Source organism: Aulonocara sp. 'chitande type north' Nkhata Bay, linkage group LG7, assembly GCF_057382095.1.
Source record: "Aulonocara sp. 'chitande type north' Nkhata Bay isolate Kocher_YH1m ecotype deep benthic linkage group LG7, A_spYH_male_GT1.1, whole genome shotgun sequence".
NCBI classification, from domain to species: Eukaryota; Metazoa; Chordata; class Actinopteri; order Cichliformes; family Cichlidae; genus Aulonocara; species Aulonocara sp. 'chitande type north' Nkhata Bay.
In genome coordinates this window covers 22,222,319-22,236,971 of record NC_141350.1, presented here as the reverse complement: position 1 = coordinate 22,236,971, position 14,653 = coordinate 22,222,319, and the positions used below count along the sequence as shown (strand labels likewise).

At 39.2% G+C, this 14,653-nt stretch overlaps 1 protein-coding gene across 7 annotated transcripts in view; it reads left to right on the top strand.

Annotated features, from left to right (window-relative positions):
• The first annotated feature begins 11,487 nt into the window (after positions 1-11,487).
• Positions 11,488-14,653, top strand: part of ppip5k1b (diphosphoinositol pentakisphosphate kinase 1b) — a 57,138-nt gene continuing 53,972 nt past the window's right edge. For all 7 annotated transcript variants that reach the window (XM_086299397.1, XM_086299402.1, XM_086299401.1 and 4 more), the window contains exon 1: positions 11,488-11,685. The gene's annotated coding sequence lies outside the window, so the exon portion shown is untranslated. The remainder of the gene's footprint in view (positions 11,686-14,653) is intronic.

The following is a 14,653-nucleotide window of genomic DNA, read 5'->3' as shown; positions in this document are numbered from 1 at the left end:
CAATAATATATTAAGGGTTTGATATAATCAGTAAGAAAATACCTGTTAACAGGAAGTTCTTCTTTCCCACTGTCGCCAAGTGATTACTCTTAGGGGGTGTCTGATTGCTGGAGTTTTCACTGTATTATTGTATGTCTTTACCTTAAGCTTTTACACTCAGAAGCTGCATTATTCTTGTATACTGTCCACAGCTGAAATGTACGAAACATATTGGGTTGTATAAATGACCAAGTCTTCATTGCTGTTGTTCTTGTAAAAGCAGATGTAAGACAAGCTCTGCAGCAGCTGCAGTCACAGGTTACCAGTGTGAGAGAGAAGTCAAATCTTGAAAACCATCCATCTATTCTCTTCCTTATCAGGGTCACGGGAGAGGCTGGAGCCTATCCCAGCTACCATAGGGTGATAGGTGGGGTTACACCCTGGACAGGTCGTCAACCTGTTGCAGGGTTAACACAGACAATCATTTGCACCTTTGGGCCATTTAGAAGGACCAATTAACCTAACTTCATTAATTACAGGTCTTTGGATTGTAGGAGGACGCTAGAGTACCCGAAGGGAACCCATGCAAACACAGGGAGAAACTCCACACGGAAAGGCTCCGGCCAGCTGGTGGAGTTGAACTCAGGACCTTCTTGCTGTGAGGCAACAGTGCTGCTAAACACCATGCTCACATTTGTGTTGATTCACTTTCTTTTTACTCGTTTTGCCAATTCTAACATCTCATAAGTATAAAGCCATGACTTGAGTGCATGTTTTGTTGGCTGAACACAGCAAAAAAGAACAAATAACACAAGCGATTGTTGTGAGATTAATGTGTCTGAGATTATCACATGGTGAGAATATGGAAGATGGCGTTTGCACCTACAGTCTGGTGTTTGGATATTTCCTGAAACTGTTTCTTTTAGAGGTTTTAACAGATTTTTAGTCAATGCTCTGATTCTTTGCTTTAAGGTCAGAACATTGTTCTTGTGGAAGCTGCAGAAAGTGAGACACTTTTGTGTTTTTACTGTGGCAAAAAGTAAAGAAATTATTGTGTCATTTGTCTGAAATTTCACTGAGGTTGTTAAAGCTCTGAATGTACAGTACGGGCTTTATGTGTCGAGCTAACTATAATAAAAGCACATAAGAGTCTCCAGAAACACACAGCGTGTTTTCACAGTTTGGGTCGTAAAGAGAATGCGTGTTCTTGTATCTGCTCACTCACAAAAATCAGTAACATTACTTTTTAAATTGTTGTGATATCCTGTTGCTTGCCAGCTTATACAATATCTAAATGTGGCATGAATGTCCCTTTTGTTCTTAGGAGCATGAGGAATTTGGTCAATTTGTTTTATGAGTTAACTTAACCAGAGATTCGTGTTCACCTAAAATGGTTGTTTTTGTATTTGTTCATGTGTAATTTGTCTGTGCGTCTTTGTCAAACCCTCGCTTGTGGCTTGTTTCAGTTCATTTACTGCCTCTGTGAGGGAAGACTTTCAGCTAGAAGCATTACGCAGCACAGAGTACACCTGAAAGACCTCTCAGAGTGTATAACGGTGGTCAAGACAGAGACGCTTGTGTTTTCTCTCTCAGGCTCAAATGATCCAAATATGAGCAGCCGCATGCTGGAAACAAGCTGGAATATTGCTGACACAGGTTTTCAGATGGGATCAACCAGACAGAGGCTTCTTCTTGGGGGTGACAAATTTCAAGCTTTGTAAAAGTGCTGAGACGTTTGTTTAAGTTCGTGGATTTTCTGTTCACACATAGGCAAAACTGCCTATGCACCCACTCACACACTCTTGCAGTATGCTTATACTGAAACATATGGTGATGAATGTTGTGGGTTTATATATCGACGGATTCTTCTTTGATAGGTTTGCAGGATAGCATAACGCACAGAACAAATCAGTGATCACCAACAATGAATGCATCAGACACAGCATGAAAAACAAGGAGCTGGCATAGAGCTGGGTTGCAAAGAGGCTTGGTGAGGCAGTGGCAACAGTAGACAGGCTACTGAAGTTTGCATTGTGCACCATTTAGGAGGTTTAACAGTTAATTGTGTCGAAGGGTATCAGCTGAGAAATCAGAAATGGACTAATGTGCCAAGATCTAGGCAAGAGTTTGAGTTTGTTGCTGCCTTAAAGTAAGGCTATGTTATAATTTAGACTTAATGATTTTGTCATCCTCCCTCAGTCCTTGTGCGACCTGACATTTTCTGTCTGTCTCTCTGGTTTGGTTTTGCTCGCTTCTGTATCTGTGTGTACGAGGTGCACTGATAGGATGCAGCCCTGGTTTACACTTTCCACACGTCTCCGCACACCTGTTGGAAATGATGTACCTGGCTCTGATGACCTCATTGAAGTCGCTTCATGCCGTTTTTCTTACCTGCTTTTCTAGCGCTCAGGTTTGCTTGGAGGACTGGTGGATACTGAGCAGGGAGCAGCTACTTGTTGTTTGGAATCTGTGAGGAGTCTGAAGGGAGACTGGGACAGTCACTAATGTTGTTCTTTGAATATTGTTGTTGAAAATTCACAGTAAATAAATGCATTAAACTCTGACCTGGAGCCTCCATTTGAGTCCTGCGTATTCCCAGAACCTTGACATCTTTAGATGATCTCCTGACATTTGTTCTATAAGCATGAGATTCACACTATTTAATAGGGGAAATTCGGACTAAACTATTGGGTAAAATTACAAGTCCTCCTGGGTTTGTGATCACGGGACTTTTACTGTAGCTTCATTAGGCTGAAGGTTGCAGCTTTGTTTGTTTTTTTCACAAAAAATTAAACTGCACACAATTATAAATATGTGAAGCTAACTCCAACAGCAGGACTCCAAAACTGCTAAAGGCCCTCAAAACAAGACTTTTCTAAATCTGAGAACACAAACTTTGTTTAGCACACACCACTCAGAGAGTGAGCGGTGCTGCTTTAACACAGTGGTTACCGATCAGTCTCACTCATGCTGCTCATGTGGAAGAGCAATCATGTGTCAGAGAAAAACCGATTTGGCTGTGGTCCTCTGGTTCGACCATGATCAAAGATGGGATGCAGAGTGATGTTTCATTGCAATTTGCAATTTTTTTTTCTTTTTGGTCAGTTCAGATAAATATTTAGTGATAAATAAAGATGAGATAAATATTGCAGTAATAAATAAACATTTCCTTTGTTAGCTTTACGCGTTTGTGCACTGTTTTATTTTAGTTGTGTTGCTCATTGTACATTGTATTTTTTAGGTATGTGAAATGATCGAGTTTTACATGTTGATCAGGTTTGTTTAGTACAAATTAGTGTAGATGTTTCTGGTGCACCTTCACGTACAGGTGCACAGATACCTGAAACTATGGTGTTGTTCTATATGCTACAAGTGTTGCTGGAGCTTTAACCTCTAAATAACCTACATATAAAAGCCAGGAAACGCTTTCAAAATAAAACTTGCTAAATTAGAAATGCTTGTAAATGAGTGTAAAAACAACGCTGTGATTTTAGCAGCAGTAAAAATGCACACATCTGGTTTTGCACAAGGACCTAATTTGCTACTGCAAATATCCTATGTAGAATATATTACTGTATAAATGTCAGAGGTCCTGACATGGAACAACTCTACAGTTTACAGAGTTAAACTGGTGTCCATACTCTGCTGGCTTTAAATACACACACACACACACGCACGCACGCACGCACGCACACACACACACGCACACAGAAAGACAGACTGGTAAACAGTTAAGAAATAGATAAACATTTACAGGCTTTCCAGGTCTCTCTGCATGGGTGCCTAATGACACTTCTTTAGGATCCAGACACAACCAGATGGCATCTCTATTTCGCAACAGCTTACATGGTGTCATATGGTATTTCTCAGCAACATCATGGGGTCAGGCGACAGCTTGGAGAAACAATAACATACTGTAGGCATGCCAGGAAATCATCAAGCAGAAGAGCTCTTTGCGTTCATTAATTGGCTGCTTGTAAACAATTGTGATTTGATTTAATTGTAATTTCATTTTTTTCCCACGTATGTAATTAAGGCTCATTGGGAGCTGGAGTCTAACACAGCTGTGATACGACAAGAGATGGGGTACACCCTGGACAGATCACCACTCTGTCACAGGGCTAACACAGAGATACAAACAACCATTCAAACTCACATTCAAACCTACAGCCAGTTTAGGATCACCAATTAACCTAACCCCACTAACTGCATGTGTCTGGACTGTGTGAGGGTGAACCAAGAGAACCCAGCAAACACAGGGAGAACATGCAAACCCCACACAGAGAGGCTCCAGCCAGATGGTGGATTCAAACGGACCTACTGTGAGGCAACAGTGCTAAACGCCACACCATTATTTGATTTATTTCATGTTATAAACATTTAAACAATGTGACTTTTAGGATGTTTGACAAATCCATCACCTCAGATTGTTTATTTGTACTCTATGCTTATGCAAGATTGCTGGTTACAAATTTACAGAAGTACAGTAAATGATGAAGTCCGCCTCCAAAATGTGTTTGATGTTTGATGTTGTCAAGCTGGACGTACACCAGCGTTTTGTTTTTCTGATTCTTTCACCAAAAGTAAATCTAATCTGACATCAGTTTAAGTGTGTGAGAAAACTCACACAAACACCAGGACATCATTTAAACTCCACACACAAAATTCAAAGCCAGGATGGTTTAGAAATGTCTGAACATTTTTTCAGCTGCTTCCTTATCAACCAAAGGTTTGTCATAGAAGATTTCTCCATACATTTAACTTAATACACTTTTATGTTGCAAACAAACCCAAATGGATTTGTGTCTCTTTGTCTGGATCAGGCAACTGCGTACCATGGGTCTTATCTTCAGACATATCTCCAAAGCTTTTTTTCTGGAACTATGATTTCTGAGCAGTATTTCCCGCAATGTCACTTCTTGCTCAGTAGATTGCATCAACTCTGCCAAACATACATAGATTTATGTCTGAATGCATGATTTATGTTTAAAATAACTTCAAGGCATGACTTGTAGGGGTTTATCCTGTGAAATGTTAGCAGTTTCAATACATTTTCAGTGCATTCACATAATATATATTCTTATATGCTTTGGAACCTAAAATCAAAAATGTCAGGTGGGGCCACTTTCTGTTGACAAATATGATTAAAAACGGTTTTCATATGACACTAAAATCAAAATAAAAACCTTTGCTAAGATTTTTTAATTGCTAAGACAAGTTCTAAAAAATAATAACAGTGAAAAGTGTATTTCATCAGACAGATGAGCTCATAGGGTTTTAATGGGGTTATGATAAGATTTGTTTCACTCTCTTAAATAAGGTTAAAAATGGCTAAATTCAGCTCTTATGGAGACTGGTACTCTTTCTAAGTCAGGAAGTACAACCAATGCAAAACTAGGACAACCTTAAGTTATCTAAAAAAAAAATCTTTATTTAAAAATTCACACTTAGTGCAGGTACCTTAATAAAAGCATATTTAAAGTAGAAATACCTGGGAAAAGTCAAGTGATGCAACCAGGAAGTGAGGAAGAAGCATCACTTAATAAAATGAATGATTTTACACTGTAAGGTTATTTATCAGACGTCTAAACTGTGTATCAGATTAAATATGCTTGGACACAAAAATATGCATGTGATGTCAATGACCCATATATAAAGACACATCTTTTCCTCTATTTGCCCAGAACTAAGGAACAAAGGTCTCTAATGTGAAAGTGAAGGCTTCATGTCATAAGGCCTTCTTTCAACCAGTCCTGGCTGCCCACCTCCTCCTGATATCTGTTAAGAACATGGGGTTTTGTGTGTGTGTGTGTGTGTGTGTGTGTGTGTGTGTGTGTGTTGACACAGTCTCTTGCAGTCTATCAAGTGGGAGGGCTACATTTTTACAGGCACTCTGTAGAAGTGAATAGCTGCTTTATATCTGTCAGGCCTTACTCGCTAAATATAAATGCATGTACGCATGTCTGTGTGCCCACACTGATAGCTCAAGTGAGTGCATCTGGGCAAAAAATGGACAGATAGATCTCGTTTTTACCATTCTGTAATTTTCCTTAACAGACTGTGCTATATGTTTCTAGGAAAAGAGAAAAAAAGTAGCTTTATGGTGCAACTGTTTGCTGCAGTCCCATTCCTAATTGCTGAGAAAAAGAAATGTGTCACCAATTTAAAAAAAAAAAAAAAAAACGAAACAAAAACATGGATACTAATGATTTACAGACTTCGAGAGGAAATGCTGACCAATACGAAAATCGCACCATTTATGTTTAGATGGATGATAGTTGACTACCCCCACCCCCACCCCCTTTTTTTTGTTTCAGTCAAAGTTGATCCATTTAGGAATACGCTAACCATGCTAATGTCCTCAAAGATCAGCTTCCTTCAACAATCCAGGTGAGAATCTGTGCATCTTCCAGCATGGTTTCATACCATGTCACAGTTCAAAAGTAAGATAACTAAGTGGTTATATTTTGGTTACACAGGCACACAGGCAAACTTAGGCTACTTATACGCACGCTGTGATACAATTACATTGTAGTTTCAACTAAAATACATTGGAATTCAGTTTAATTACAGGAGAATTACGCTGTTAAAATAAACACACACACAAAATCCCACTGGGAAAAATATCCAGAACCATGGCACAGCAGGGTGAAAAACTACAGAAAATACTAACATAAATGGTCTTATTGAGGTGATAGAGCAACTTTGTACTTAGGCACAGATTCTCCAGGTTTCTGGAACTGTTTTGGAGGATGAAGCATCATCGTTCCAACACATTTTCCTTCAGTGGTGTCTTCATGATGGCGGTGGAGAATGTTATTTAATGTTTAATACAACTAAATTCTCCTATAGATGTTCAGTTGAATTGAGATCAGGTGACTGCAAAGGTGATTTCACATGATCATTAATTTCATATTCATCCAACTGTACACTGACCCCTTTGTGCCTGCTGCAATATCTTTGTATTGATTTGCTGTGACCCTTCCTTCCAAATGAACTGAAAATTCTCTCAGCGAATAGAGCCACTGAATCCCTTTTTCCTTTAATATTTACTCATCTGCATGAATTAGCAGTGTTTTACTTCCTTAAAACCTAATTACAATACTATACTAAAATGCACTAATTGACATTTTAACCACTGTGTTCTACTGTACTGCATTTGTTGACTATTAAACTGTTTTTGATGTTTTTAAAAAACAAAGAACAAAGGTGATTCTTTTGCCACTCTGTCACTGCTGCATTATTAAACCACAGTGAGAAATATCAGTGTTGTCATGTATGAAGATAAAGGAAATGCGACGGAATGAAGAGCGATAACAAAATGTTCGCTCACTTCAGGGAATCTTTGGGGGAAAAGGAGAGAAGGTAGCACACAGAGAGGCTTGATGCACCCGTTCACCTCTTTAACTGTCAGTAATGACTGTTCACAGTCTTTACCCATGCAAGAAAACTACATGAGGAGAAGTATCCAAGATGTTTTTTTTTAATTATTTGGTTTAACATTAAGCTAAGTTGGCCTCAGTGCACACATTTAACCACCTCCTCTGTAAATGCTCACTGTTACTTTACTGCTTACAGTTTAATGACTTTTTAGCAAAGAAGTCTTTCAAATAAAAAGTTCCCTCCTGGTTTTTGTCTCCTTGCAAGTGAAACGTGACTTAAAGCATACAAAATAAGAGTGAATGAGCGTGAGCTTACCGAATCAGTGGAGACAGAGTTCTTCAGAGTGCATTTAGTTAGTTATTTCACACACAATTCATAATTTCCATTGGGTAAAAAGGAGATTTTTGAACACTGGATAGGTGGTGAGAGAGAAGATGAGAGAAGGAGGGAGTGGTGGTTACTGGTTTTAGTGAACACTACTTCCTTATGCTGCACAGACTGGCTTCCCTTATTCTGCTGCATGATGGGGCAGAGAGACTCTCCACATTTTCTTGACAGGTTGCCAGATTCACATCAGCCTCACCAGGCTGTCTGGCAGTGAACGCACCGTGCCAGACTTTTTTGGTCTCATGCTGGGAACAACTTCATGGGAAGCAAAGAGAACTGCAGCATTGGGAAGTAATACATGTGAAGCTTGCATCATATTTTAGCTGACAGCCTTGTGGAATAAAGTGAAATTAAAAATCTTTGTGTGTTATATAACTCAAAGCATGCAATCCATCCTTCCATCCATGAAATAATGAAGAAGGAGGAATACTTCCATATTCTTTAATTTCACCTCAAATCGACAGCTAGATAGTTAACACTTAGACACAGCTGGATGCTTCAACAGGACGATGATCCCAAACGCAGATCAAAATCGGTTCAGGAATAGATAAAGCAGGCTAGCATTAAACTTCTGGAATGGCACAACCAATGCCCCCAACTGAACCCTATTGAAATGAGGAGATTATGGTTAAAAGCTGGGTCTGTGCAAGGAAACTAACTGAGAAGAGTCATTAAATATTCACCCAAGATTAATGCCAGAAGCCCGCGGATGGCTACCAAAAGTGTCTGGTCGAGGTGCCACTTGGTAAGGGACTCTTAATTAAATATTAGTGGAGGTGTAAATGTGAGCCTGGCCTGCCAACAAAGGAAGAGACGAGGAGGAAAGTGTGTCAGGAGGCATCAAGAGAGAAGGAAACGCAGTAATAGTAGAGACTCTAAATGTAGGGACGATGCCTGGTAAAGGGAGGCAGTTGGGTGATGTGATTCAGGTTAAAATGTGTTTTAAATCTGCACCACTGCTTTTTGTCATGAAATTACCTCCCACCTACACCCTCATCTTTTTTCTACTGCAGAAACAAAAGTCGGCTTTTAATGAAAAGTCCTTCTGTTAATAATAAAACAACTACATTATTATTACTGGTATCTTTGTTTTTAGGGGTACTGTAATGAAATGTAGGAGCCCAAAAATGGTCTAAACTCACTTATGAGAACAACACAGACTACATGTGTGTGACAGAGATGGAGACAGATGCAAGAGGAACAGAATGAGTGAGGATGGATGAAATTCATGGGATCAACCATCCACAGCAATGGACAGTGGACAAGAGAGGTGAAGATGAGACTGCAGGCAGGGTGGAGTGGGTGGAGATGTCAGAGGTTATTTGTGACAGAAAGATAGTAGCAAGAATAAAAGGAAATGTTTACAAGATGGTAGTGAGACTTGTGATGTGTGGTTTGGAGATGACAAAAATACAGGAGACTAGAGCTGGAGGAAAAGTTGAAGATGTTAAGATATTCACTGAGAGTGACCAGGTGATTAGGAATGAGTGGGACAGCTCAGGACACAAGGTTAGAGAGCCGAGATGTAGATAGCTTGGACGTGTACAGAGGAAGGACAATATGGAGCACCAGGCAGAAGGGAAAGACAAAGACCACAAGAAGATCAGAAGATCCATGAATCTTCTCTGATCCACATATCTCCAGAAAACATTTATGGATGTAGTTAAGGAGGACGTGCAGACTGTTCGTGTGAAAGAACAAGAAAGATAGGGTGAGATTCAGGCAAATGATCGACCTTTGGCGACCCCTAGAGGGAGCGGCTGGAAGAAAAAGAAGCTTTTTAAATATCTGAATTTTCATTTATGTTTTTAAGCGCAATTTTTAATTTTTGTATACTTTAAAAAATCCATTAAACAATTCTTCTATCATTGCTGTGCAGATTCTATAAAATTTTTAGACTATACCAGGGGCGATTCTAGGATCAGAGCTTTGGGCTGCCCAGCCAGGCAAGATAAACTTTACTCTTCACAATGAGACGTCTTCCCTGTCTCTGTCAGTTCCTGCATCCTTAAATGTCTCCAGTTGTCCCGAGTTACCTCTGACTGTCTCCTTGGTGTATTTAAACCCCTGTTCCTCTCTGTCCTCATCGTCTGTTGCCTTCATCTCCATTATCAGCCATTATAATTTTACCATCTCTGTGCAAGTCTGCAAATTTCTTTATTAAATCATAAGATTCTTAAATTCATCAGGTCTCTCTGTGCCTGGGTCCTCGTCACAAAACATGACATCACTGTTTTGTACATTTTAACACAATTTAATCCCCACATTTGTGAAAGAAAAGCAAAACACTTTTTTGAAAAGTCTGTAACAAAACCATCAAATCTGATAAAGGTTTTTAAATGCTGCAAATGAAGAATGGATTGGAATTAAAAAAATACATATTCTAACCTTAATTACTGGGGGAGAATAATGAATGGTGATCATAGTGAGTAAGAAGTAAACTGAGTGCATTTTTTGTCAGAGATTCACTTTGAATGTGTATTTATAATACAATACACTCAATAAACAAAAAATACACAAAATACACTCCAAAAATAGAGTTCTTGAAATGTACAAATGTACAAAATGTTGATAAAAAATGATAAAAAATGGAAGCAACTTTGCCTATGGTACAATGTATGAAAAGAACTTTACTGCAGATACTACTACGGCTCTGCAGATTTTTTTTCTTTTATTTTAACCTATGTCGCTGCACCTTGAGTTTGGCAAATCTGTCTGTCACTTTTTGGTGGTCAACTCTCTCAAGCAGTTTAACAGTTTCTGTTGTCCCGGTCACTGTTTCCTGTCTGTTTCCTTACCTGTTTCTTCCTGACCTTGTGCTTCCTCCTCACGTTCCTCTCTTTCCTCTCTCCCTCTTTGGACTGACAATCATACACAAATAGATTGTATTCAATTACATGAAAAAATTACATTAATTTGAAAAAAATATATATTATTAAGATCACTAATAAAAAAAAGTCCTCTCTCAGTGTACTTTCAACCAAAAGGTAAATAACCAAACCACATGTACATCTAACAAAAGATATAAATATTGAAACTCTGATCCAACATTATCCTTTATTGACGGATCATTTGTTCTTTCATTGTTACCTGAATGTTGTTCCTGGATTTAATATCGGCACATGCACATATGACAAAGTAAGCAGCTTCTCTCATTCCATTTCAAACAAGAACGTGGCAACAACAGTAGGCTAAAACAATTTTAAGTTTTAGATTTTAAATAGGCTATATAAATTTCAATCGGAGCAAAAAAGAAACATGGTCTGACTCCTACCTAACCTAACTATATAAAGAGTAACTGAAGGTTAAATGCAGCTAATATGTCCTGTTTTAAGCCAGGCACTTACAACTCCTCTCCGCTGCATCTCAGCCACCATCGCTCTGGCAGGTGCTAGAGCCAGAGTAGGGGAGAGCCGAGCTGGAACAAACCATTTTGGGAGGGGGGGGGGGGGGGGGGTATCTATACTATTTTTGTTAAAATGTTACGTCTCAACCAAGTACTGTATGCTTTTTATATTTTTATAAGTGTGTCACACAAACAGCAAATATTGTCAAAAAAGTAAGAAATCTTTGGGGGTGCTTTGATTTATTTTGCTGAAGCACCCCCAAAAATGGGCTAAAATTGCCCCTGGACTATACCCTTTTATTCATCTCACCTTGTCTGCAGCGATGCACAATTTGGCCGCTAGGTGGGAGTAACGTCACAGCTTTGACAAACGATACCTTCCGAATAAAAAAGGAGAAAAAAAAGGAAGGAAGCAGCAGCAGCAAAGCGCCAGCACTGACCTCACGTGAACTTAAAATGTCGTTTACAACTTCACAGGCAGTTCAGAAGTAAAGAGAGAGGTAGTAGCCGTTTCCCTTCAGCTCGGGTCAGTCAGCGGAAACAAGGAAGTGAGCAGCTGACTGACTTCCAGTTGTTCTCTGCTGCCGCTGGTAAGACTTGTTCACTTTAACGCTTTGTATTGTCTCGTCGCGGCGGAGCCGTGTGTTCGGAGAAAGTGTGGGTGTGTGTTTTCTTTTTGTTTGCTGGACTTTGTAGAAATGAAGAAAAGCAGCGCAGCTTTTTGTACCCGGCGTGTACGTGTGCGTGAGGGGTGCTGAGTGGTGGGCAGGCTGACGCACTGATTTGTGCGTGTATTTCGTTTCTCTTTGGAGCCACGTTCCCATTTTTAAACCTCCAAAAGCCTCATTCATTGTTTTTGAAGCGAAAGCGGAGGGAGACCTGTAGTGTTTGTCCCTGTTGAGGTGTGTAAAACATGTAGAGAACGAGGGGTTTGCTATTGTGCAAAAGCCATAGTATCAGAACTCATCTGAACCATTTCCTGAACATGAATTCAATGTAAAACACACTGCAAAGAGACTAGGAACACGTGTGTGTGTGTGTGTGTGTGTGTGTGTGTGTGTGTGTGTGTGTGTGTGTGTGTGTGTGTGTGTGTTCTAACAAGGCGAATACTTGTATCCAATGAATACGGAAGTCGGTTTTTTTTGTTATTCTAAACACAAAAAATTGCTTGTCTTTATTTTTGTTTACTTATTTATTTATTATTCAATTTATTGTCGAACTATTTTGGTTCAGAAGTTGAAAAAACGAGTCAGCTGTAAACAAAGATCACAACTAGTATCAGTCTGGTCCTCCGTTTGAGCATTTGGAGCACATCCTCTTGTGAAACTCTTGTGAAAAAGGGAATTTAAAAAAAGAAAAACGATCTACCCAAAACCCTAATTAAACGCTACCTGGTTCACAACAAACTATTGTTCTAACTGACGGTGTTCAACAGATCCGCATTTTTTTTACATCGCTATAAAAGGATCTATTGACTCCAGACTTACGTGGAACAGTAATCAGTTGTTTTTGTCTTGGCTTTGGCCTGGTAAGTGTTACAGGGATTGGTAACGTGGATAGACAGGCTGTTTTAAAAACATTTCATTAGGCTGTTTTATATTCTTTCATCTTAAGTGAAGAAAATGGCCTAATGAAATGTTTTTAAAACAGCCTGTCTAACACTTACCAGGCCAAAGCCAAGACAAAAACAACTTAAGAAATGTTGGCCACTCTTTATGTATTTTCATTTTCAGACAGAACCAAATCATCACATGCTATAACTTGTCTGGTTTTGTAATAATAAAACAAAGCTTTTGTTGAACTCAAATTAAAGTCAACACTGTATCAAGACAGTTGGGTCAGGTCACGATTACAAAAACAGCCCTGCTGTACTTACCAACTGTATATCATATATTAAAAGACTTTGAACATTTAAAACTGTCTGAGAGCTGAGCTCTTGTTGGGATGCATTCTCTTCTTGCTAACTGAGATGAGTTGGACTTGATGAGCATAAAATCTGAACATCATCTTTGAACACAAAGGTTTTGTTATTTGCATCTCCTCATGTAGAGAGAGAAGGTTTATTTCAAATCACACATTTCTATAGTAAATAGTTGAAAAACATGAACTTCTAATTGTTTGTCTAATACTTTGGCATTGTATATGTGACCATAGGTGAGCTCTTTATCAGTAGAAAGAGCTGTAAAAGTAATAAAAATACAGTGAAAAGTCCAAAATGTCTGCCCTCCTGCACATTTTCCAAAGCCAGCCAGTTTTAGCTGTGCTGCCTCTGGCCCCGGGCCTTATGTTTGACACCCCTGCTCAACCGGGTTCAGTGTAAGGTAGCCACACAGTTCTTTACTCACTCTTTAGGATTCCTCTGTCCTCTCACCCCTAAAGCCATTTTCAGAGCTTTTTCCTTTATGAGAAGTAAACCAGTAAAGCTGCGTAATAGTGGAAAAATCAGGTTGTGTATCTTTCAACCTAACATAAATGAACCTATTAGTTTACAGAGGTCGTGTGTCCTGCAGTAACACTCTGATAAGTGTATGTAAGTAGTGGACCTTTATACTGGCAAGCCTTTTATGGGCTCTTTTTTTCCCCCAGTGAAGGCAATTTGTATTTGCATGCAAAGCTAATTGTGTGCTCAGTGCATAATAAATGTATAATCTTGTAGTGGCCGCTGTACCTGCTGTTCCACTGGCTGTGTCATAAAAACGTCACACGCATGTTATCTAGCTCTCCACGGTGATATATTTCAGGGCTGATGTTCACCTGTACTTCAACAGGAGGCTTTATTGAATATAATAATTAACAGCTTTGTTAATGATTTAGTTGTTAACAATTTTTGGAGAACAATAACCTTTTCTTTGGACCATCTCAAAAATTATGCTTCAGTGACTCAGTAGTTTTTTGTGTTTAATAAAAGGGAGCCAATAACTATTCAATCAGTCCATGGAAAACAAATAGTCCAGCCGCCCATTACGTCTCTGTATTTCTCATTTGATAGCTAATCACAGAATTGCTGATGGCTAAATTGAACTAATGACTGACTCCTCCCCGTCATTATGGCGACACCGGCGAACTGTGGCAGATTGTCTCAAAGGTTAAAAGCCTTTTATTGGAGCCCTGTTGCTGATCTCCGGTGCTGCTGTGATGAGATGACTAATCCCCCCCGGACAAGGAGCTGCAGGTGACAGCTGGGAATGTTATAATTTAGCTGCCTAATTTATTTATGAGCGAGCAAGGTTTTTATTTTTCCAGGGGAACAAAAGAACCGGCAGACTGGAGAGGATGCTGTAGTCATTTTTGTGTGTGGTGCTTTTGTTTATGTCTGTTTGTTCTGCTTTATAGAGAAACATTAACTAATGTGACTTCAGTGGAGCTTCGGTGGTACTGACAGATACAAGATTTCTATTTAGTTTAACAACAGAGAGTGATGCTCTAAAGTTCAATAAATAAATGAAATACTCTCACTTGCCACTGTATTAGGTACACCTTGCTTGTATTGGGCTTGCACCTTCAGAACTGGCCGACTCCATAATAGCATAGATTCAACAGAGATTTTGTTCCATATTG